At 41.6% G+C, this 24622-nt stretch overlaps 1 long non-coding RNA gene across 1 annotated transcript in view; it reads right to left on the bottom strand.

The window, feature by feature from the left end:
• Positions 1-303: 303 nt before the first annotated feature.
• The window catches only part of LOC125935669 (uncharacterized), a 56387-nt gene continuing 32068 nt past the window's right edge, over positions 304-24622 (bottom strand). The window contains exons 5-7 of the long non-coding RNA XR_007461753.1: positions 20892-20940; positions 19065-19195; positions 304-1434 (exon numbers count right to left, since the gene is read on the bottom strand). This is a non-coding gene — a long non-coding RNA (uncharacterized LOC125935669). The remainder of the gene's footprint in view (positions 1435-19064; positions 19196-20891; positions 20941-24622) is intronic.

Raw genomic sequence — 24622 nt, 5'->3', positions numbered from 1 at the left:
CAGTGTCTGAAATGAGGCCAGTTGGCTCTGCCATAAACTCAGGCAAGCTCCTGACCCTCTGCGAACCAGTTTCCTCATCTATAAAATGATGAAACAATAACACTTAGCACATAGAGCTGTTGGGATAATATATAAAAATGGTTAACGCAGTGCCTGGCAGATAATGATTATGGAGTGTGACCATCTTCTTCTTTCCAGAACTTGCTGAGTAGAGCCCAGTGTGTGGATTCGACACACAGGAAAAACAGAAATGCTTCCTGCTCTCTAGAAGCTTCTTGTCAGAACCAAAGTGGACAGATATGGTGGTAGTTAGAGTCTATATCAGGCAGTGAATTGTCTAAGTGACTTGGCCAGATCTAGCTGAGAAGCCCAAGCGACAGTTTATTATGGAACTGAGGCTGTACGTACATTTGGAAGGGAAGCCACGTTGAGGTCTAACATTTACCCCGAGGCGACTCACTTGGCCATTTGCTGACTGGATTGATTTCCAGAGGATCGGAAAGCTCTGTTTTAATACATTCCAGCCAGTTTTCAGCCTACACAATGATTACAATCAGATCCAAACCAGTTTGAGCAGAATTTGCCAGTAAAATGTTGTAAGACGGCAGAGCGAATTCTTTATTACTTCAATAAATCTAAACATACAGCAACTACAGTTTTAACAACAACCCGTTGTGTTGGTGTAATTTTAACACAAATAGCAATTGAGTGTGTCTGGTATGATGTGTTCCCACAATTTTGAGGTCACCCTGCTGACTGAGCAGAATCCCCTCCCCCCCCCACTCCCACCCCCACCACTGATAGTTACTGAGGGTCTCCTTCATAACCACTTGGCTATTTGACCAGGTAGAGATGCCAGCTCTTGCTGGTGTCACTGTCCTTCCTTTCTGAGGACCAGGAGAGCAATCCCCAGACACCATCCAGCTGGGCAATTTCCTGGCCGAGTGGAGAAGCTCCTGGGTGCTGGATGTGGAGGCTGAGCTTCCAGCCGTTATAAGTCCCTGCTCACACTCCAGCTCTGGTAAGCCAGTCTCTCAGAAAAGGCAAAGAATGGAAGATTCCCGTGAACCTCAGGCCGAGGCCAGGCCATCCCGTAGGGTGCCGTGCAATCCTGTTCTCTTCTAGAAATTTGGTACATTCTCATTTCTGTGCAATTAAAAATTACATATTCAGTAGGTATACTAGTCAGAGCCTTTTAACATAATAGCAGTCAATCTCTACGTATCTACTGTGAATCCACTATGTCAAGTATCGTGGGAGGACCTTTTGGTTATCCTCTGAAGCAGGTCACTTGTAATACATGTTTTGTGTTTTCTTCCAGCATGATCTTTCCCACTTTAGGTGCCTCACCGATTTCACAATACTTTCAGCATGTTATATTTTAAGGTTTTCTTTGTTTCACTTTCCTTTTTTCTTCTTTCATATTCGATAGTTCTATCATGCAGGGGAAAGAAAATAATAAACAGTCATCTGATAAATGCAACTAAAGCACAATAACAATTGAGTCCTTCTGGTTAAATGAAAGTTTCTAATAAGAATTTCCTATTCACTCCACTCTACTGTAAATAGTTGATTAATTCTATTCCCAGCCATTAGGGGAAAGTTAACTAATGTTTATTGAACACCTACTATGTGCTTTATAGACATAATTTCACTTGGACTTGGTTATTATAGTCATCACAGATTTGCACTTTTTTTTTTTTTAGTTTTCAGGAAGTTGAAGTTCACATTTCCCTGAACACACCCACAATAGCACAGCAGAACAAATGACCTACCTGATGGGTGCCTTAATACCTGACCTTCACCAGGGCAGTATTCTCCTATGGAATCCTGCATTTTTATATACTGGCTACTCAGTAAGAGTTGTTGAATTGAATAGATAATCTTGTTTAAATCTTTATATCTACTCATCTCTATGTACAATGATGTAAAGAAATCTTATGAAAAAAAGCTAAGTTAACATTAAAAATTATTCAAAATGTATACAAATGTTTTGGAGTGATTTCTGACATTTAGATCTGTCTTTGCCCAATATTTGGATGTCTTGATAAGAAAACAAGAACTAAACCAATATTTGAGATTCTCAAAAGATCAAGTGATAGGTTAACTCATTTTGAATGCTATTTTGGCTTCAGAAAACCCCACATGCAAAAGTAAAAATTAAATATTGGCAAAGGCTCCCCGTGCGTAAGTGAGCACAGTCAACTCAAGTTTTGCACTCCATGCAACGTCAGTCAGTCTTGCTTTGTATACGTGATGGGCCCATGTCACATGACATCACACGTATGGAAGAAAATCAAATGTTTGATCATTCACCCAAAATTAATTTACTGAAAATCCATTGCAGGTATATCTGTAGACTACCATCTGGGGAATACAAAGGATTAATAAGATAGGGTCCCTCTCCTCTTGGAGAGAGAAGACTGGCACAGTTAAAATATATATATAAAGGAATACAAAAGTAGGATCCAACTCAATTTATTTATTATCTGATTGAAAACCATTAAAACTTAATTCAACAAATCCTTTTTGTGCACTAAGTACGTACAGGGCTTAGTCATCTTTCAACTTTGAACATCCATTCCTACCAAATGCTTGGCAATCAGCAGGGAAACAATACACTATGAATGTACGAATAAATGAATCTTACTGTATGGAAAAAGCTTACAAGGGAGTAAACAGGGAAGATGAATATATAAAGAACTGTAACGTTCACTAGCAAATGATCACAATTCAGTGTTATGAAAGTGTACAAGTGGAGAAATCACAAGGCTGAAAATTAGCCATATAGGTTCAGTGCCAGATAATGTAATTGGAGTGAATTCTAGGGCAATGGTTGAGGGTGAGGATGTAAAGTTGAGCTGAGGCATACAGTGAAGGCCTATCCTAGGCAATGGGAGCCATAATGGGGTTTAAAAACAGAACAGTCTAATTGAGCTATGCAGTGTTAAGAGTAAGTCAGAAAGTTGGGTCAAGCAGATTGGGGTGGGAAGAAAACAGAGGTAGGAACATGGTTGAGGAGGGTCTCTAACAATTGTATACAGATAATAAGAAATAAGAGGTTGAACTAAAGTGGACAGTAGGATAAAGAAAAGAAGTAATTTTTCAAATATGTAACAAAACCAACTCTTTGCTCTCTAGAAGCTTCTGGTCAAAACCAGGCTATAGGTTTCACTTCCTGAGTGTATATGAAGCATTGGGATGAGGGATGGAGAATAAATCTAAATTTGAGGCTGAGAAGAACATAGCTGCTTTATGTTGTCTGTTAAAGATTAGAACTTTATAGTAATTTAGGGAAACGAGATTTCACTCCTAGCTGGAGAAGCAGGGACGGTGAGGATTTGGGGCATACACTGAGCTGGATAGAAAGACAAGAACAGTATTGTTCAGAACAGTGAGGAACAACAGGCAAAGCTCTGTTTACATATCTGTTATTAACAGCAATTATTTAATCTGAGACCTCTTGAGTTTATTGAAGCAATTATTTAGATGTTAGGTCTACACAATGCCAAACACTGGAATATTTTGTAATAACCCAATAAATTACAAGGATTTTGTTTGTTTGTTTGTTTCATTTTGTTTTTAATCTATGAGATCATGTAGTAACAGATTCAGCATTTGGCTAGTTTTTTCATATTAAGGTTTTTAATCTCTTGGAAGATCCATCCAAGCCAGAGAGTATATTAAATGCCATCAATTTAGCCAGAATGTCATAAGGAGATCATAAATTACATAAGGATATGTATTTTGGAAAATGTTATTTTCCAAGTGAAATTTTTGTTTGTCAGGAAAATTAAGATCTACAAAACAAAAGAAGACAAAAAATCATTTTGTTCATTTTGGAAGTAAGTCACAAAATTCTAAATTATTTCTAAAGGAGAGAGGCATCTTTATAAAGTGAGGGAAATAAATGGAAGAATAATTAAAAACAGTGGTGAATCCTCTCTGTTTCATTCTCAATTGACAAAGGGTCAATTCTGGGAAAAAAATTAAAATTATTTTGTATCAGCAAGATCAATTTTGGCAACACACCATCTTTGAGATTAGTAGTAACATGGCATTCCTGATTTTTAAATATTTTGTTTAATGTTACGACTCAAATTTTACTGTTTTGGTCACGAATCACTTTGGGGAGCTGATAAAAACCGTATACACTGTCCTCCAGAGAACCTACAACTTCAAATAAACAAAGAATGGTTGCATAAACAGACTCCAAGTTGACATCCTCTGCTACCCATTTCATTCTTGAAAATAGCAGCTCAAACAAAGCTCCTATTTGCAATTGCTAGATGAATGGAAATATGGCTTTGAAGGATTTACCACTCCAGTGGTATTTGGTCCTTGGTTCTGTTTGAAATCATGATAATAATAATTCTCCTAATCCTACACATTCTTTAGAGAAGCTTTCATTCTTTATAAAAGCTGTTTGGGCCTGAGATGTGAGGTAAATCTACATCCAATGACCCATACACACAACTGGACCCAATTCCATCTGCCAGGATCCCATGGTGGAGTGGGCCTGGTGCCCAGCCCTGGAGCCACAGTCCCCAGCCGTTCTCAGTGGCCTGTTGGTGGTGAAGCAAGGTCTCAGGAACACCACCGGATACCTAATATTTTTGAAAAAAACACAGTGACATGTGTCAGACAGCATGAGAACCACTGGCCCGAGGTAGTTCATAGTTTCTATGTTAGATCAGACTACATCTTTTTCAGTGACATCATATCCTTGTGAAGCCGGATAGGGCAGTAGCTGTGTGAAAAGCAAGCACTGCATGAAAATCAGGGCAGAGTAGGAAATGACGGTGGGGACTTCCAATTGGAGTCTAAGATTTAAGAAGCTGTGCAATACCTAATAAGGATACATATCTCGTTGGCAAGTAATTATCATTATTTTGAAATGGAATAAAAATCTTAATATTTCCCTTCAATGTGTATGTATTATTTTTTCTCAAAAAGCTGCTGAGTTGTTAGGACATAAATATTTATGGTTTTTTGGACCTAACTATTGAATAAGCGAAACTATTAGGTATTTCTATGGGCCTATGGGCATCCTGAAAAATTGCTGACACATCAAGGGCATTGTGAACTGAAAGTGTGGGAAAGACTGTCCTACAGGGGAACTAACTTAGATAAAACCCAGTCCCTGCTTTGTAGCTGCTCAGAGAGATATAGGTCCTACAATCAGTCATTCAGGATATTTGCCATAACAAGAATATAGACAAAATTCAAAGAGCTAAGAAATCCCAGATGCCATTCTGTTAGAGGCAGGAGAGACAACATGAGGTGGCATTTGAGTTTAACCTTAAAAGACAGTGAGACTTTAATAGGTGAGAAAAAGAGGAAGAACATTCTTCTAGAAGGGAACAGCATGAGCAATGGCACAGAGGCATAAAATAAACACCTTGTTTGGCTGGAAAGAATAAGGGTAAGGAGTGGAAGAGCTGCAAATTTTTACCTTGGATGATAGCAAGGCAAAGGAAGCTTCCAGGCAATTGTGCCTTAGAAAGCTAAATATTACAGTGATATGAAAGGTGGGTTGGAGACGGGAAGTTAGGGGGGGGAATATATTGAAGACGACTATCATTTCCAGCTTGGATTAAACCTCTTGTTTTCACAAACTGTGCTTTATTAATCTATGTATGGATATTACCCGGGACAAGCCGGATAATTTGAGACACTGAATAAACTTTGGAATTTGAGGTACCTGGCGAGACAGGGAAATAGCTCATGGTAACTACGGGGAAATATCCTATGGCACAGTAGAGAGGTCAAACTTGCCATGTCAATTTGGAAATCATCCACCTAGAAATGAGAGAAGGAACTGACAAAATAAAATTTCACAGGGAGCAAATAGAGATTAAAGAGAGAAGCCCAGTGACAGATCCCTGGGGAACATCCGCCCCTGGGAAATGAGGATGAGCTGCCAGCAGAAGAGACAGGGAAGGATGGAGGGGCATTGACGGGGTAAGAACCAGAGGGAGCGCTGGCCCGGGAAAAAAGCAGGGCAGACTTTCAGGATGGAGACAATAGTCTATAATATCTAAGGGAGGGGGACATCCTGCAAGGGAGCTACTGGATATGGTTCATCAACAGGTCCTTAATGCCTTCAGGGAGGACGGGTTCAGAAAGATTTAGAGGTGAAAGTCGGACTGTGGTGGATATGATCAGAGAGGCCCTTCTGGAGAAACTCGGGGGGTGAAATGGATCTGAAATAGGGGGATTAGGTGAAAAGAAGTTTGTGGAGGAAGCCTGGGTGGCTTGGTCGGTTAAGCATCTGACTTTCGCTCAGGTCATGATATCATGAACCGTGAGTTCAAGCCCCAGGTTGGGCTCTGTGCTGACAGCTCAGAGCCTGCAGCCTGCTTTGGATTCTGGGTCTCCCTCTCTCTCCTCCCCTCCCCTGCTTGTGCTCTGTCTCTCTCTCAAAAATAAATAAATACTAAAAAAATTTTAAAAAGAAAAAGAAAAGAAGTGTGTGGGAAGATAGTTTGAGGACAGGAGTAGCCTGCAGGGAGAATGCAGTGGAGAGGAATAGAACACAATCAGGTCTGTGTTCAAGAGAAGAGATCATTCCAGTTTCCAGTGAGAGGGAGGGAGTGGGATTAAAAATATGATCAGTTTCTTCTCTCGTCCTCCCTTTCTTTCTTCCCTTCCTTTCAATTCCTCTTACTCAGAGCCAGAGCAGGGTGAGGAGGGTGACCAAGCAGGGGTGGATGAGAGCAGCGTGCACATGGCAGGGAGTAGAAGGGAGGGCACTGGACAGGTGAGGCAGCTGTCCATGCAGGAGTAGAAGCAGGGTAAGGAGTCCGGTGGAGCAGAGTGGGGTGCAGAGGGGAGACACTGATGCCATGGGGTATTTCTTATGTACAAGAAGACTGACCAAGTAAGTAAACATGTGAAGAATAAGGGGGGCTGAATTGCTCACCGCTGAAGAAGGGAATCACAAGTATGAAAGGAGAGAAACCTAGAATGAACTCTGGTTTGGGATTGGAAATGAAGATACCGGTGTAAGCTTGTGGATTCTGATCTATGTAATTATAAAGAGAAGTAAACATACACACAAGTGCAGGCATGTATAATACAACACACACACATTTCCCTAGCTTTGTCTGCTAAGAGGGTTGAAAAGGCCTGGCAACAGCAATGAACACACCTAGTACAAACATGACTTTTAACTAGCATTCTTAGCTAAAAGAAACCAGGAGAGATGGATGATTCCAGGGTTGGGCACCGAGAAGTACAAGATGAATCCGGCATTTCTTTTTGACTCTGAAGATAAGGAAGCACTCATGGGAGGCAGGTCAAAAGGACGCCGAAGCCAGCCTGAAGTGGCTTCCACTGGCCAAAAGGGTGACGAGCTGAGACCAACAGAATGCCAATAGAAGGTTATGCCCATTGAATAAAATAGGGTATCATGAGTCCATACAAACAAATTAGTTGATTGAGAGTTTGCTAAGGAACAGGATATTGACCTAGCTGGAAAGGACCTCCCACAAGGCATTTTTTAACCACAAAGGAGCAAGGAGGAACTTTACAAAGAGGAGGCTGGGCGACACCACTTGACTCCAGTCCAAGTGAACATCATCAGTAACAGGTCAAACTGCAATCATGGGCCACCTGAGAGGTGGCAACGGGGACCCAACATCGCTCCTGGGTTATTCCTGCTAGAGATGCTTACGTTGAATCTAATCATCAGGAAACATCAGATGAACTCGAATTGAGGGACCGTCTGCAAAATAACCTACCTGTAATCTTCAAATATGTCATGAAAATTAAGGAAAGACTATGGAAGTGTTCCAGACTGAAAGAGTCTCAGTATATTTTGTGCATAAAAGCAAGTCATAGAATAATAGAGTTTAATACTATTTAAATATAGTTTAAAACACTGCAGGGGCACCTGGGTGGCTCAGTCGGTTGAGTGTCTGACTTTGGCTCAGGTCATGATCTCACTGTTGGTTGGTTTGAGCTCCACATTGGGCTCTGTGCTGACAGCTTAGAGCCTGCTTCGGATTCTGTGTCTCCCTCTCTCTCCATCCGTCCTCCACTCACTCTCTCTCTCTCTCTCTCTTTGAAAAATAAATTAACATTACAAAATTAAAAAACCACTAAAACAGTATTATATATTTTTTAAGGAAGCACAAATATGTAGCAACATGCTAAAAGCATGCATTGAAATGACAGTGTTTATCTTTTTGCGGGGGAGGAATATAGAGAATGAGTTTGAGGAGGGTGTCCACAGCGTGGCCTTGGTTATCGATTGCTGCAATTAACAGACTGTCCCAAAAAAGAGTGGCTTTAAAGCCACAGCTATGTATTTGCTCATGACTCTATGGGTTGGCCGTTGGGCAAGGCTCAGTTGGTGTGGGTCATCTCTCCTCTACACAGTGTCAACAGTGCTTGCTCATAGCTCTTTGTCCAGTTGGCTTGTCAGCTGCAGCTGCCTGTCCAAGATGCCCTCACTCACAGCTCTGGGGCCTCAGCTTTGATGCCTGACCCTCTCTCTGTATGAGAGCTCTCTCCATGCACTCTCTCTCAAGGAGAGAGAGCCTGGGCTTGTTCACAAAGTGGCAGCATTCCAAGACGCTGAAAGAGGAAGCTGTGAGGTTTCTCTCTTAAGGCTAAGGCTCAGAAGCCATATAATGTCATTCCATTATATCCTATTGTCCGAATAAGCCACAGGGCCAGCCCACAGTCAAGGGATGGAGAAATAGGTTCTTGCTGGGAGGAGATGCAAAGAACTTGCATTTCACTTTTTAACGTGCCACTTAAGAGCTCCCATTGGGTATATAATATTTTATTTATGCAAATATAGCAATATCTATACGATGTGATAATATTGAGTACTGGACATAGTTGTCTTTTACATTATTTCCTATACTTGGGCTTTGTGTATGAAATACTTCACAGTTTAGAAAAAGCAAATGAAATTAAAATGGTTCCAACTGACTTCTCCCCCTAGAGGCATCCCACACATGCAGTAGAGACTACAGCTTCTTTCATGCTCTTCGGGGCCCCAGATCTGTTCAAGTTCCTGCCCTCTCAGAACCTGACTGTTCAGCTGCCTTTGCAATTCTAGAATATAATCCATAGACTTAAAAAATACACTTTATGATAAAAAGCAAATTATACTTGGAGAACAATTTTTTGTGTGTAAGAGGAGAACACGGCTGAGTAGGAGTTGGAGCTTCTGGAACATGCACTTTAGGCATCTATTTATTGCCACTGATTTTCACTGAGACTGACAGACTCTTGGGCTAAACTCTGTCCATATATAATATTCAGAGATACACAGATAGAGGGTGAACTGGGGTAGCCCTGATGGGAGCCAGATTACAGAGTGAAAAGTGATGGAGGTCCCCGGATGAACAAGGACCGTAAGGGGAAAGGAATGACTGGTCAAGCACACAACAGCAGGGTTTGATTGTGGGATGAGGTCGTGGCTCCTGGCATGTATGCCTTCCAGTATTGAAAGTGACCCCAGGCCAGCCTGTGCATCAGAAAGAAAAGAGCCTCTGAGTATTGAAAGGGTTACTTTGCTAAAAGCTCTAATGTTTTTGAACCCAAGTGGTTGTGCTTGGGAGCCCCAAAAGATTTAATAAAGGAGTGTTTTCCTTCTCAATTTGTACGAGCTGTAGTGAAATTCTGACTTCAAAGCATTTTGATGCTTGCTTAGTATCATCAAGATGGGGTGGGGCAAATCCACCTTATGAATGACCTTGGGGCCAGCGGCCATGTGAAGAGAGCCCACAGACTCACAGTGTTTCCTCTGTGAAAATATATGCCTGGGCTAGACAGTGTAGACTTGAGGGCTAACCGGCTAACAGGCCACTTTGTGAATACACATAAGCATGGCCTTGGGATTTCCAGAAATATCTTAGGAGGAAGGCTTTTCAAAAAGCATCTTCTGATAGCAAAAGGGATGGGGCCTTGGGTCTACCAGCACTGAAGTTTCACTCTTAATGGGATTTAAGAGATAACTAACTCTCAATGGCTTCAGACTATGTATTTGTATTTCTTCAGCATTAATGCAACTAACATTTAGCATGTCTTTAATTACAAGAAGTTTATGGCATCTATATAGAACTCATTTCAGACTCTAAAGCCTCAGGACACTGTAAACATGTTTATAATGTGTTTTCTTTAAGCATTGAATTTACTCAGACTATTCCAGAGAACAAACTGCCCTACCAGCATTGGGTATTTACAGGCTCTAGAGAAAGAGACTTTTATTATCTGATGATTAATGGTGAGAATAATGACCACCAACTGCTGAGGTGGATCTGATACCTTTCCCTCTTCTTCCTTAGATCAACCTGTAATGAATCCCTAATTCTTCTATTGTGGCTTAGCTTTTGTATTAGTCAGGGTTCTCCACAGAAGCAGAACCAAAACAATTGTGTGTGTGTGTGTATGTGTGTGTACATATATTCACTCATTCATTCATTCATTCATTCATTCATCGTAAGGCCTTGCCTCACATGACTATGGAGGCTGAGAAGCCCAAGGTCTCCAATTGGCAAGCTGGAGACCCAGAACTGATACCCTGAGTTTCAGTCTCGATCCCAAGACCCAAGAACCCTGAGAACGAATGGTGCAGTTCCATCCTGGAAGCCAGCAGGCTCGAGACCCAAGAAGAGCCAATATTTCGATTCAAGTCTGGAGGCCAGAACACACAGATGTCCCAGCAGCTCAAGGTGATTAGGCAAGAAAATTTCCCTCTTCACCGCAAGAGGGTCAAGCCTTTTAGGTCTATTCAGGCCTCCAACTGATTGGATGAAGCCCACCCACGTTAGGGAAGCCAACCTGCTTTATTCCGTCTACCAATTCAAATGTTAACCTCCTCCACAAACACCCTCACAGAAGCACCATGAGGTCAACTCCAGTCAACACATAAAGTTAACCATCACAGTTTTATTATGCATAAGATTCACAAGTTTTAAATGTGCAATTCAGTGGGTTTTGGCAAGTGCATAAGGCAGTGTAACCAACACCATGATCATAATACAGAACATTTTCATCAGCCCCAAAAGTTTCCTTGTGCCCTTGCCCCTGAGCCCCCAGCCCCTGGCAACCACAGAAATGCTTGCTATCACTATAGCTTTGCCTTCTCTAAAAGTTCATATAAATGGAACGACAAAAGATGGGGTTTTTTTTATGTCTGGGCTTTTCACTTAGCATAATGCTTTCAAGATCCATCCATAATGTTTAGTATCTCCGTAGTTCATTCCATTTTATTGCTGAATAGTATTCCACTATATAGACGAACCACAATTGTTTACCTATTCACTCGGTGAAGGAAATTTAGGTTGTTTCGAGTTTCTTTCTTTCTTTCTTCCTTTCTTTCTTCCTTCCTTCCTTTCTTTCTTTCTCTCTCTTTTTTTTTTTTTGGCAATTATTAAAAGAGCTGCTGTAAACATTTAGGTGTCCATTTTTGTGACAGCACAAGTTTTTATTTTTCTAAGTTAAGCACCCTGGAGTGGGACTGCTGGGTCTCCTAGGAAAATCTATGTGTACGTTTATAAGAAGGTGCCAAACTGTTTTCCAGAGGGGCTAAAGGATGTTACATTCCCACCTGCAATGTATGAAAGGTCTAGTCGCTACGTATATTCCTAATAAACAGTATTTCAGGACAACCATGGAAGGAAGTGTGAGGAGGAGCAGACGGAGAGAAACCCAACAGGAATTGGTTGTTCTAGAAATAAACTAAGCTCCTATCACTGCGAAAACTTTAGAGTTGAGATATTTGAGGCAAGAGAAGGAAAAAGGGTAATAAAAAGGCAATTATGACTTCAAAATGTAGGGGATATTTGTTGAAACAAAAACAATCACTGGCTATGAAAATGGCCTGTGGCAGAGAGAGTCGCAAGAAAAATAAACAAGTCTTATTTAGGAAACAAGACCTAATGAATGAAGATAGAGAAAAGCATTCAGTTCAGGACATTACCCGCCCTGTCTTTTGCGTAACTCTAACTGCAGTGTGTCCTTGTTATCTCTCCTCAGAGATTTATGTTCTTAATATTAATTAACTATTACTATACATACAAGACATAGATCTGTATGAGGGTGCCTAGCATAGTACAGCGTTTCTTAAACCTTAATATGCGTAGGAATCACCTGGGGACCTTGTTAAATGCAGCTTCTAGCTCAGCAGGTCTGGGCAGGGCCTGCACTTCTGTATTCTAGAGAGGTGGTAAGTGAGGACACTATTGCTGGGCTGCAGACTGCAGGTTAGTGGCTATGAGTGCAGACCCTGGAGCCAGAATCCACAGGTTCCAGTCCTCCCTGTACAATTTTTAGCCGCGTAAATCAGAGCACATTCCTTAACCTCTCTGCCTTAGTTTTCTCATCTGTAAAGTGGGGGCGATAGCAGTGCACAAGTATCTCACAGGGGTGCTGTGAGGATTCCACGAATTACTATGTGTCAAGCACTTAGATGAGCTCTGGACATACAGTAGGTGCTGTGTCATATTCCTCTAGCTTTCCAGTAGATTCCAATGGCCAAGGCAGCAGGGTGCCTAACGGCTTTAAACCACGCTGATTGAGTGTGCAGTGCTTTACTTCCTCCTAGGTCCTGCGCCATACTCCTGGCAGTCACCAGTTCTCCTAGTGGTAATTAAGGGAGCCCCTTCACAGCCACTAGGCTGAGAGTGCCTTGGAAAAAGAAAACCCACTGAAAGGATTTCAAAGAGAGAGACTGACCATTCAGTGTGCTTTACCTGTCGGAAGTGTCAGCAGGTTCACCCCCTTGGGGAGACTGGGGCCTCCACACAATAGATATTCCTACATGCAGGACTAGGACGGTGCTCAGGCAGTGCATTTGAAAGAATTTCCAGCCTAACCTGAGGCCCGGCTGATAGCTAAGAGAGCTGCGCCCGCCCATGTGCCCTTCTCTCCAGGAGTGCCAGGCTGTCACTCGGCCACACCAGCCAGTGAATAGACGCTCTACTGTTGTTTGCATCCTGCCCCTTTAATCTGCCTCCAGCACCCCTGTAGACATCCTAATTGGTCCTATGGATCCAGCCTTCTCTGGCCTGTCAGCTCAGCTCTGTGTTCATGGCCCGCTTTCATCTCCCTGCTCGCTTGGCACATTGCTCTATTCTCGTAGTTTCTGATGTTAAAATGCAGCTTGTAGAGCTTGGATGATCTTCATACCATTTCTGCCTCCCTGTTAGTAACTGTACTAGAAAAACAGCTGTTAATCTCAATTAGGTTTTGATTGCTAATTAGCAGCTACCTGTCAGGATCAAGCAGCCCTCATCCTGGTCCCTTCAGCTCCTTCTCATGCAACTGGTACGCTTGGTTTCCATGAGAACCGTTTAGCTAGATGCCTCCTCTCCCCAAACTGCCATCTCTTCTGTGGCTTTTGTAATGTCTCCCCGGTAAGCTCTGAGAGCCCTGGTCTATTCCCCTGCTTCTCGGTTTTCTTCATTTCGTTGTCCAGCCAGAGTTTCCAATGAAAGCCACTTTATCTCTACTGCCAGTGTAGGCTGGAATAGAAATCAGGTGATTAATAAGCCCATTCATTAAATTCAGGTTAAGAACCCATTCCTTAAGATTTCATCTTTCGACTTCTGGTTTCCAGTTCTGCATGGAAGAAGCTTGGCACTCCGTCCTAACAAGTAAAGGGCTGAACAAACTGAGAAGTCAACAACTTTTCTTCAACCCATACGAGAAGTATGGTTGTAGGGCAAATGGCAGCCCTTAAAAGTGGCGACACTGACAGGCAAACAGAACCACCATCCACCAGAGCACAGCGTCTGCAGGAAGGAGCATGCAGGAGGAAAACTTGAACTACAGCTGACAAACCGGTGGACACTAAGTGAGGACAAACTCTGAGAGGGAAAAACTCTAGAAGGATCCAGTCTTTGCGGGGGCGGTGGGGGGGGGAGTCCCCACCCTTGAGAGAGTTTTACCTCCAGGAGTGTTACCAGGTCCTCACGGTGCACATCAGAGCAAAACCCCCACATGCTTCCCCAGTGAGAGGGGAAAAGGAACTATTTTGAACAATGTCAGAGCATTCTGTTCTTAACAATATCTGCCCACAGGAGAAACTATTTAACCACAGCCTCACGTGCTGGGCTTTTTCCAGAACCTAACCCAAAGGAAGGGAAATATCCAACTCTGGCCCCTTCTAGCCCTACTGTCCTACCTAAGGGGCAGGGGGCTGGGGTTCACATGTGTGGGGTTCACAGTCCAGGATAGGCTCACTCGAACACGGAGATCTGCTAATAGGACTATAGAACACTTCTCTGTCCCCACACTTTACACGGCATTACTGACGGCTTACTCACAGCAGTTTCTTTCACCCAGCCCATTGTGTCTGGCTATCAGAAAAAAATTACAAAGCATAGTGAAAGGTGAAAAACACAGATTGAGGAGACAGAGCAAGCATTAGAACCAGACGCAGATAATGGCAGGGATGTTGGAATCATCAGACCAGGCAGGAATTTAAAACCACTACGATTAACATACGCAGGGCAAAGTAGACAGCATGTGAGAACAGATGGGCACTGTGAGCAGAGAGATGGAAATTCCAAGAAAGAACCAAAAAGAAATGTCAGAGATCAAAAACACTAACAGAAATGAAGAATGCCTTTGATGAGAGACTGGACAGGGCTGAGCAAAGAGTCTCTGAGCTTTAGGATAGCTCAACAGAAATGACCACAACTGAAAACCAAAGAGAAAAAAGACTGAACAACAACAACAACAACAACAAAATCCAGAACAGAGTGGCCAGGAACTATAAGACACTAGACATCAACAAAGGGTATAATGTGAGTAATGGGAGGAACAGAAGGAGAAGACAGAAAGGAATAGAAGAAACATTTGAAATCATGATGACTGAGAACTTCCCAAATTAATGTCAGAAAGTAAAGCACATATCCAGGAAGCTCAGAGAATACCCAGTGGGATATGTGCCAGGAAAACGGCTCCTACTGTATACACACACACTGTGCATGTGCTCCCTGGCTGCTGTTGTGCCACTGTGGCAGAGCTGAGTAGCTGGGACAGAGAACTGATGTGCAAAGCCAAAAGCATTTACTATCTGACTCTCTATAGAAAACAATGGCTACTCTAAGCTGAAGGCAAATTTTCCAAAGCTGTATGGCACGCTTGTCTTCCTGTTGATGAGTAAGAGTTCTGAATATAGGTGAGTGCAGTGGACAAGATGGGGACAGATGGCAAGGGATATTTTGACTTCCAGATGAGGAGGCTCAGTTTCTACCTGGTGGCAGTGACTTGTCTGGGGTGCATGCCTGCTTCCTCAGCTCCACGACAACTCTTAAGAGTCCCCCTTGTCAGAACAACCACTTCAGAGATCCATGTTGTATATAAATCACTCTGGGGAGAAAAATCTCTTCCTCCTCTCTCTGCTAGCATTAAGGGGGTATGAAATTCTCAGTCTCTGCTCCACTTTCCCTACTGCCCCCACGCTGACATTAGGCACTTTCCCTACACAAAAAGTTGTCCTCAATGTTATCGGCAGTAAAGAGGGGGTTCTATGGGCCCAGCTGCTAGGAATGTAGACCATTATGTAATTATCCTGCTGATTATCCCTTTAACATCTGTATTTGTCCATGGAGTTTTCCTAGAACAGTTCTTTTTTTTTTTTTTTAATGTTTATTGTTTTTGAGAGACAGAAAGAGACAGTGAGAGCAGGGGTGGGGCAGAGAGAGAGAGAGACACAGAATCTGAAGCAGGCTCCAGGCTCTGAGCTGACAGCACATAGCTCAATGTGGGGCTTGAACTCATGAACCGTGAGATCATGACCTGAGCCAAAGTTGGACACTTAACTGACTGAGCCACCCAGGAGCCCTCCTAGAAAAGGAGTTCTTGAATGCTATGTGTATCAGAACCACCTGGAAGGCATGTTAAAATCCAGATGGTTGGGACCCACCCCACAAATTTCTAACTCTGTAGGTCTGCACTGAGACTTAGGAATTTGCATTTTTAATAAGTTCCCAGGAGCTTCTGCTGCTGGTCGGGGGACCATCCTCAAGAATGCCTGCTTTAGGGCTTTATTGGGGAGAATAGTTCTTATCTTAGGAGGACCTTTCCTTTGTTGCTTTGGACTATAGTTTCTCTACTTTCTATCTTCCAGAGCTTTATCACTTTCTGGTAACAGTACTTACTTTATTTGTTTGTTTTACGTAGGATTTGATTCTTTCAGTCTATTCTTTCTTATCTATTTCATGGGCACTGAGGACAAGAGAGGAGACAGACACATATGCTACATCTTCTATTGTGATTTACTTTCCTTATGATTTCTTCTGATTCATTTATGCTGAAAGAGTACTTCTCATTCTATATTTACCTCTAGCATTTAATAGGTCAAAGGTCACCCACTGCAATTTATTTTAGAGTGGTAATTTGACTGTGTTCTTCCAAATAGTTGACCATCGGTTCCAGGACCACTTATTCAATAATGGTTCCTTTTTTCACTGATTTGTGATGCCACCTTTAATATATACTAAGCTCGCATCTATACTGGGGTCGATTTCTGGGCTATCAAATCCATTACATTGATCCATCTGCCAATTCTGTTGTCAGTAGCGCACTGCTTTAATTATTGGAGTTGCGTTATCTGGTAAGGCAGATTCTCTTTCATTAGTCTTTACTTTCAATATATTCTTGATTATTTTGGCCCTTCGTCTTTAAAATTACTGTATCACACTCCCTTCTCCCCATTTATCTTGGGTTTTTATGAGGATTTCATAAATCTACTAAGTATTTTGTGTAAGACTGACATTACTTTTTCAACACAAAACCATTATATTAAGCTATTTATTCGACTTCTTTTATAGATGTCAAACTTTTGTACTCTTCTGCAAATAGGTCACATATTTTTCTAGGTGTTTTATCTTTTTGTTGAAATTATGAAATAGGACTTTATTTTCCATTACAGTTTCTTGTTCCCATTTGGATACAGTTTTGGGGTGGAGTAGAGGGAAGGCTGGCAAGAAGGCCCTTTTTGTAATAAAAGAATTCAACATGATTGGGAGTTTTGGCTCTTGAAAGTGGGTATTTATTTTGGATTTCAGTATATTTGAATTAATGGCAATGCTTGGTGGTTCTTGACTTAAAACCCATAATAATATGCTTGCATTAGGCTGAATTTTTGCAATAAAACAAAGAGAATGTTAAAAATCGAATAATAACAGAAATGTAATTCACAGTTAAGTTTGCCCACCAGTAGGCAGGGACAATGGAGTGCATCAAGCATACAATTAAGCAGATACACTCTTTTTCATTTCATCCAAGGCCAGTTCATTCAGTGCTTGAATAGCGCTAGAATATGTCAGCCCCTTAACAATATTTTTTAATTTAGTTGATATTCCCAAATGATCTCTCCACTTTTGGACGATGTTTTGCATATTGCCTTTAGTTCACAAACGAGAATGTATTGTTCAGGTAATAAAATCTTACCCTGGCATTAAAGTTCAACTAGGCATGCTCTGGAGATGTGCTAACCTGAAAATACAGCTTTATAATATTGGGGGTTATTGCAAACTTAAAGAAAAGATTATCTTAGAACAAAAGCTTACTTAAAGCACTAAAAGCCAGAAGTAGAAAGAAAGAAATCCCAAAGCCTAAAGTAGTCATCAAATCTATAGTAGTTCATCCGATATAAGACACCACATTTTAAGACACAATATTATCCTATGTATTGCAAAGAAGAAAGAAGATTCTACGAATAAACTATGCTGTACTATAGACTGTAAGACTGATTACAGTTTTAGAGATTTTAAAATTGGGTTGGGGAGTGTGGTTCTTAGAATCAATTATATATGTTAGGCTGTTTCAGACTAGCAGAAATCTGATTCAGAAATCACATCCCTGGAAGCTGAAAGGAAGTGGCAGCTTCAAGAAGGGGCTGATCCAGCAGCTTAATACTGTCATTAAAGACTCACTATCCCATCACAGGATCAATTTCATTCTCTAAGGCTGCTTCCCCTTATAGGCAAAACACAGATGCCAGCAGAAAATGGACTGCAGAATTCTATGTTCACACTGAGTCAAAGAAAGAGGATTATTTCTGAAAAATTAAAAAGAAATTTCCCAGACATCCCTAACTTCTCACTGTTTTCTCAGTAGTCCAACTCCAGAGTCACCTACCCTGTACCCATAGTATTCTGTGACCTGTGCTGCCCAACATGATAATGACTCACTGTTATGGTCACCTTGAGAGGCAAATGAACCCTCACCCAAAATTTGGTTTGGATGTCAAAGCTGATGATGCCATATATACACCAGGAGGATATGAAAGGTTTGATAGCTTACATAATTCAGGTCTCTCTCGAGAGCACAGCAGCCCTTTCAAGCAGGTTCAAAATAGTTCAAGAGAGCAGGGAAAGGGGGCTGGCCCGGTTCTTTATTATAGTCATGGGTGGGACCAGTAAGAGAGTTCCTGGGTGCAGGCAAGGGCTTGGGTGGTTAGAATCTCCCATTGCTGCAAAGGAGGAGCTCCTAGGCTTTCTTATCTGCTTGCATAGATGCAGGCACAAGGGGAAGACAGAGGCGTGAGGCCTAAAAGCTGTCAGCAAACATCAAAAATGAAGATTCCTTATTACGTTAGCCAAAGGAGATTGTTTACATTTAAATTATTTAAAATTAAATAGAATTAAAACACAATAATTCACCTCAGACACATTTCGAGTACTCAAAGTCACATGTGGCCACTTACAGAACATTTCCACTATCCCTCAAAATGCTGTTAGAAGTGCTGGTCCCTAGAACAAGTGTCAACAGACTAAAGCCCATGGGCCAGATTCAACCCAGTGTCTGGTTTTGTACCGCCTGCCAGCTGAAAAACGGTTTTTATATTTTCAAGTGGTTGAAAAGAATCAAAAAAGAGAACGACATTTTATGAGGTGAGCACTATAAGGAATTAACAATTTAGTGTTCTCAAGTAAAGTTTTCTTGGAACTCAGCCGCACCCATTCATTTATGTGTTGTTTGAGCTGCTTTTGCACTACAGTGGCCTGAGTGGTCGCCACAGGGGTGTCTGACCACAGAGCCTAAAGTGTTTACTATCTGGCCCTTCACAGGAAAGGCTTGCTCACCTCTCCTCTGCAGGAACAAGATGATCCTTATTAAATCAGGCTCACTCCTGGGAACTGTGGAGTGGGGGGTCAGCTTCCCGTGTCTCCTGGGGTGTGTGGAAGCCTGGGGGATACCCGAACAAGTCCAAGTTCTGTTGGGACAGGACAAAACAGAGTTGGATGCTGAGAAGATCACCACAGTGCCCACAACAGCTAATAGGAAACACAGGCTAACATTTCACTTCTGTGTGGAACCAAACTGATGGTCTCTGAAGCACAGCTCTCTACTCACTAAACAAATGGCATTTCTTACTACAGCATTACAAGCTTTCCATAGGAAGACATAGCCCTTGGACTCCACTTTATGTTCATGATGTCACTCAACATCCATGCTTTCTCAGTCCTGGCACAAACATTTTCTGTTCATCCATCTTCCTTCATCGTTACTTCTGGTATGCAGAAAGCACAAAATTGCAAACCAATGCCTTGTGTCAAAATTGTCATCCCCACTTTGTCCCTCTTCCTCCTCACCTGCCCCCACCTGCCTCCAGTTTTTTTGTCAATCACTTAGATTTCTTGCTCTAAAACATCTCTGCCTAATTAGCTTTGGTCAATGGCATTTATTTTTTTTCAAGTTTCATTTAAATTCCAGTCACTTAACGTATAGTATAATATTAGGTTCAGATGTAGAATTGAGTGATTCGTCACTTACATACAACACCCAGTGCTCATCTCAACAAGTGCTCTCCGTAGTACCATCACCCATTTAACCCAACCCCTGCCTACCTTCCGTCCATCAACCCCCAGTTTGTTCTCTATAGTTAAAAGTTTGTTTTATGGTTTGTCTCTCTTCCCTGCACCCATGTTCATTTATTTTGTTTCTTAAATTCCACATATAAGTGAAATCACATGTTATTTGTCTTTATCCAACTGACGTATTTCACTTAGCATTATACTCTCTAGCTCTGCCCTCATTGTTGCAATTGGCAAGATTTCATTCTTTTTGATGGCTGACTAGTATTCCATTGCATACATATACCACATCTTCTCTATCCATTCAGCAGTCTTTGGACGTTTGGGCTCTTTCCATAATTTGGCTATTGTTGATAGTGCTGCTATAAACATCGGGGTACCTCTATCCTTTCAAATCAGTATTTTTGGACCCTTTGGGTAAATACCTAGTATTTAACCCTGCTGGATAGTAAGGTAATTCTATTTTTAACTTTTTGAGGAAACTTCATACTGTTTTCCAGAGTTGCTACACCAGTTTGCATTCCCACCAACAGTGGAAGAGGGTTCCCCTTTCTCTGCATCAGACAGTTTTAAAAAGTAATACCCACGTTAAAAAGTTTTAACATTAAAAATGATTGATCTTTTAATCTGTAGAAGTTTCATTACTACCCATTCATAGATACTCCCCTCAGAATAGGACATGAATTCTAGAATATGTAATGGAGCAGATTTGATTGATATTACAGGAAAAAATTATTAAAACATCTTTTCATCTGGCTAGAGTATCAGGGTTATGAATACCTAGGATGGACTAGAATTAGAGAAGTTTTTTCAAAAGGGATCTCTTATCTAGAGAATTTGAGGAAAATTTGAGTCTAAAACATCTCACTTTTGAGGGGGCACCTGGGTGGTTCAGTAAGCTTAGCACCTGACTCTTGATTTCAGCTCAGGTCATGATCCCAGGGTCATGGGATCAAGCCCTGTGTCGGGCTTCATGCTGAGTGTGGAGCCTGCTTAAAATTCTCTCTCTCTCTCTGCCCCTCTCCCCCAATCACATGAGCTCTCTCTTAAGTAAGTAAGTAACTAACTAACTAAATAAATAAATAAATATCTTACCTTTGTAAAAAACTATTTCTTCCAGAGGGTTTCTCAAAGTGGAATTTCACTGCAAGTCAAAGAGAGGAGTGTTCCTGTGAGTGGTCAGTGAGTTTTAAATGAGAGGCTTTGGCCCTGCCTTTGTAAATGTTATAAGTCACACTTCTTTCCATTGCTTGCCAATGAATAAAGTTTGTGGATTTAAAGAAAAGTAAACCAAAAAAGGGGAGGGGGGTGGGTTAACAACAACAACAAAAAGGGATGTCAGGTGAGAATATTTCAACTCAGCTAGCTTGGGAAGAGCTATTGTGGTACTGATGCTGCGGGAAGCCCAGAAAAAGCCCACTGTCGCTCTGATTGCTAATTGGTTTTGAATGGAACAAATTGTGGACTTTAAAATTTATGTTGTCCCCCACCACGCTATTCTCTTCTTAGAAACAAAAGAGAAAATGCCTTTATTGAAAGTATTTATAGGTTTTGGCAGAGATGGAATTTTTTTTTGTTTGTTTGTTTTGTTTTTTTAAATGCACACAGCCCTCTTGAAAGAGCTCACCACATCACCCTCTGCCCACCAGGGTGGAAGGACCAGCAGCCTCTTCCATCAGAAATGCTGCTGTGGATCACGGGAGGGAGGGAGGCCTCCTAGTCCAAAAAATGGGCTGTAGGGACCCAATGGGGTTGAGTTTCAGGACACCGAGAGCGGAGAGGAAAAGCTTCAGGAGCATGCTCAACTTATCTTCTAGCTTCTCAGGGAGTGTAAGATTTAATCTTCAGGTGGGTAATACGGTAGTAAAAGGCATGGTGAATAAGTCGTTCGCAAAATACATTCTAGTCAGGTAGAGGACAGACCCAGGGCTACATCTGCCCACTGCAAGGTCCTCTGAGGCCAGGCAGGGAAGATCATCCCCAGCAGTGGCCCCCACTATTACAGTCCACCTGTGCATCCACAGTCACCATCCATAGCCACCCAGTATTCCAAAGCCTTCAGCCTGCCCAGCACAACAGCAATGGAAGGGATCAGGTGGAGCTTTGTTCTGCCCGTTTATATATGAACAGATTTTGTTTGGGGGAAGAAGCCAAGGCGTAGGGGGCTTGAGATACTAGGCATCATCTGAGCATAAAATGTTAATACTTTCCTTACCTCACACATCTGATTCTCCAGTTTGCACATGCTTTTTTCTGTATATCCTTTGAAGCTCTTTGAAGACAAAGAAGCCCTCTATCCTTTGCCCAGAAAAGTTCCACATGCAAAGAGGTCCTTTCAAGTGAGCTTTTAATCACACCAGAGACAAGTTTGCCCTGTAGTTTCCTGTATGTGGCTGGCATACTGCAGACCATGTTATTCTCAAATTGGAGATGCTATTTCCCAATACCTGAAGATTATGTGTCTAGATATCTTAGAATAGAAGGGATGTGCTGATAACCATATTAAAATCATAAAAATACCATTATGTTTTTCAAGGTAGAGTCAGGTTTAGTTAATCAGGATTGGTTTGCAAGATTCCATTTGTTTCTGTGTTTAAAATAGTGTCAGGTTGACAAGTCTTTTGTTCTCACGCTATCACACTGGCTTCTATTCTAATCTGTGTGATACCAGGACAATACAGATAAGCTAAATATGGTTTAATCAATTCTGACTCTTCTGATCTGACTGATATTTTTGCGTGGATTTTGATTAATCAGAAATGTATAGAATATTCATGCCTCATCCCATAGTTATGACAGGTGCAGACTTTGCTTTTCATACGTTCAGAATAATGCCACAATTCAAAGTGTCCCTTTCATCTGACATACTACTAATTGAATGATTTCTTTTATTTTTTGAAATAATGGAATAGCCTGTTGGCTTTATACCTTTGAAATAGGAAATGGGAAATGTGGTTTAGGAAAGCTTCTGTGAAGTGTTATCAAGGGTAAATAAATTTGTAATAACGTAATTCACGTGTTCTCTCAACACATGAGAATTTCTGAAGATTTTATTGACTTGATCAGGAGAATAATGAAAAAATATCCAAAATGGACTCTATAGCAAATATCAAATGATTCAAATCAATATAGGAGGTGGATACCATTTTACCTCCAAGGGGAGTGTATTTTTCAGTTCTCCATTAGGACCTTTAATTCCAAATACCTAAAATCACTGCCACAAGAAAGGGAGAGGCATGGAGGGACAGAATGGGATCTGGTCTCAAACACACGGCAGATTTCTTGTTGTCTTATCAAAAGCAAAAAGACACTTTCTGCTCCATCTGGGGACACAGAAAGCTGGAAAGAGTATCACACTCATCCTTACAAAAACAACAGCAGCAAACACAGCAACAACATACACACACAAAAGCAGGCAAATGGCACATCCGCACCTTCTCTTTACCCTATCAGAGAGGTAAGGAATGACAGCTGCTTACAAAGACAGAGGAGGTGAGGCCATTTTCTTACCTGGGACACATGAACCTGGACAATGGTAAGAAGAACTTAGCTAAAATTGTGAACAAATTGGTGAGGATTGAGTGTAGGTCAACAAAGGCGGGGTATAAGTGAGTAATGGAGAGAATATAGGATTGCCGGGGGCTTTAGATTTTTACACACGTGTACACTCTTTTCTAACTAACCTACCCATGTGCTCACAAAACATAATGGTGAGGGTCATGAGAAAGCATCCTTTGGAGTATATGCTTGTAGAAGGTGAATGGCAGGGCTGTGGGAAAGTGAGGGCTCCCTTCTCCATGATCCTTCGCATACTTCCCCTATGGAACACAAGCCTTATACAGTGGGAAGAAGGGAAACAAACATGGTCACTCTGAGGCACTGTCAAAAACCTATTGTAGCTGAGGAAGAAAAAAGAAAAACGAAATCTTCTAAACTCAGGGCAGAGGCAGGAGGACTGACAAAGCAGTGAAAGCCCATAAGACACAAGGGCCCAGTGACTATCTAAGTCTGACATATTATCTGAACAATAGAGGCCCCTGTCAACATCACCAAGCTAACGCATGTCAAGTAACAATGGGCTTCTGTAGGGAGTATTGCAATAGTGTGGAAAGAGACTGTCTCTGAGGTGCAGCAAAAATGGATGACCTAATGCTCAGGGTAAGGCAGCCACTGAGAAAAACCCCATAGTGAACCAGCCCCCAACCTGAACTAGAGGCATCTGGAGCATGCGATGCATTGTGGGTAACCATGGCAACAATAAACCCTAAACACAGCTCAAGTCCTTACTGGATTCATTTAAAACTGCAGAGTAAAGGACTAGCATAAGAAAACCATGCCCAGTTTCAGCATAAAATTCTCTCAGCCTCTAACGTTCTACAGAAGATGTCCAGCTCTCAACAAAAAAGTTATGAAGTGAAAAAAAAAAAACAAGGGTAAACAAGACACTGCAAAGAGACAAAGCAAACAAAAGAACCAAACCAGATATGATGCAAATGTTGGAACTTTCAGACCTGGAAGTTCATATAACTATGATTAATATATTAAGGACTCTAATATGAAAGGAGGACAAAATGCAAGATAAGATAGGTAATTTCAGCAAAGAAATGAAAACTATAAGCAAAAGTCACATAAAAATGCTTAAGTGAAAAAAGTACAGTAGCAGAGCCTTCAGTGATGCCTTCAAAGACCTCATCAGTAGGCTCGACACAGCTGAAGGAAGAATCCGTGAACTTGAAGATATGTCAACATAAATTACAAAAACTGAAACACAGAGAGTAACGCTAATGCTAAATAAACAAATATGGGGTTTTTCTCAGTGGCTGCCT

The sequence above is a fragment of the Panthera uncia genome, assembly GCF_023721935.1.
Source record: "Panthera uncia isolate 11264 chromosome A1 unlocalized genomic scaffold, Puncia_PCG_1.0 HiC_scaffold_17, whole genome shotgun sequence".
Taxonomy (NCBI): Eukaryota; Metazoa; Chordata; class Mammalia; order Carnivora; family Felidae; genus Panthera; species Panthera uncia.
This window is presented reverse-complemented; position numbering and strand designations above follow the sequence as displayed.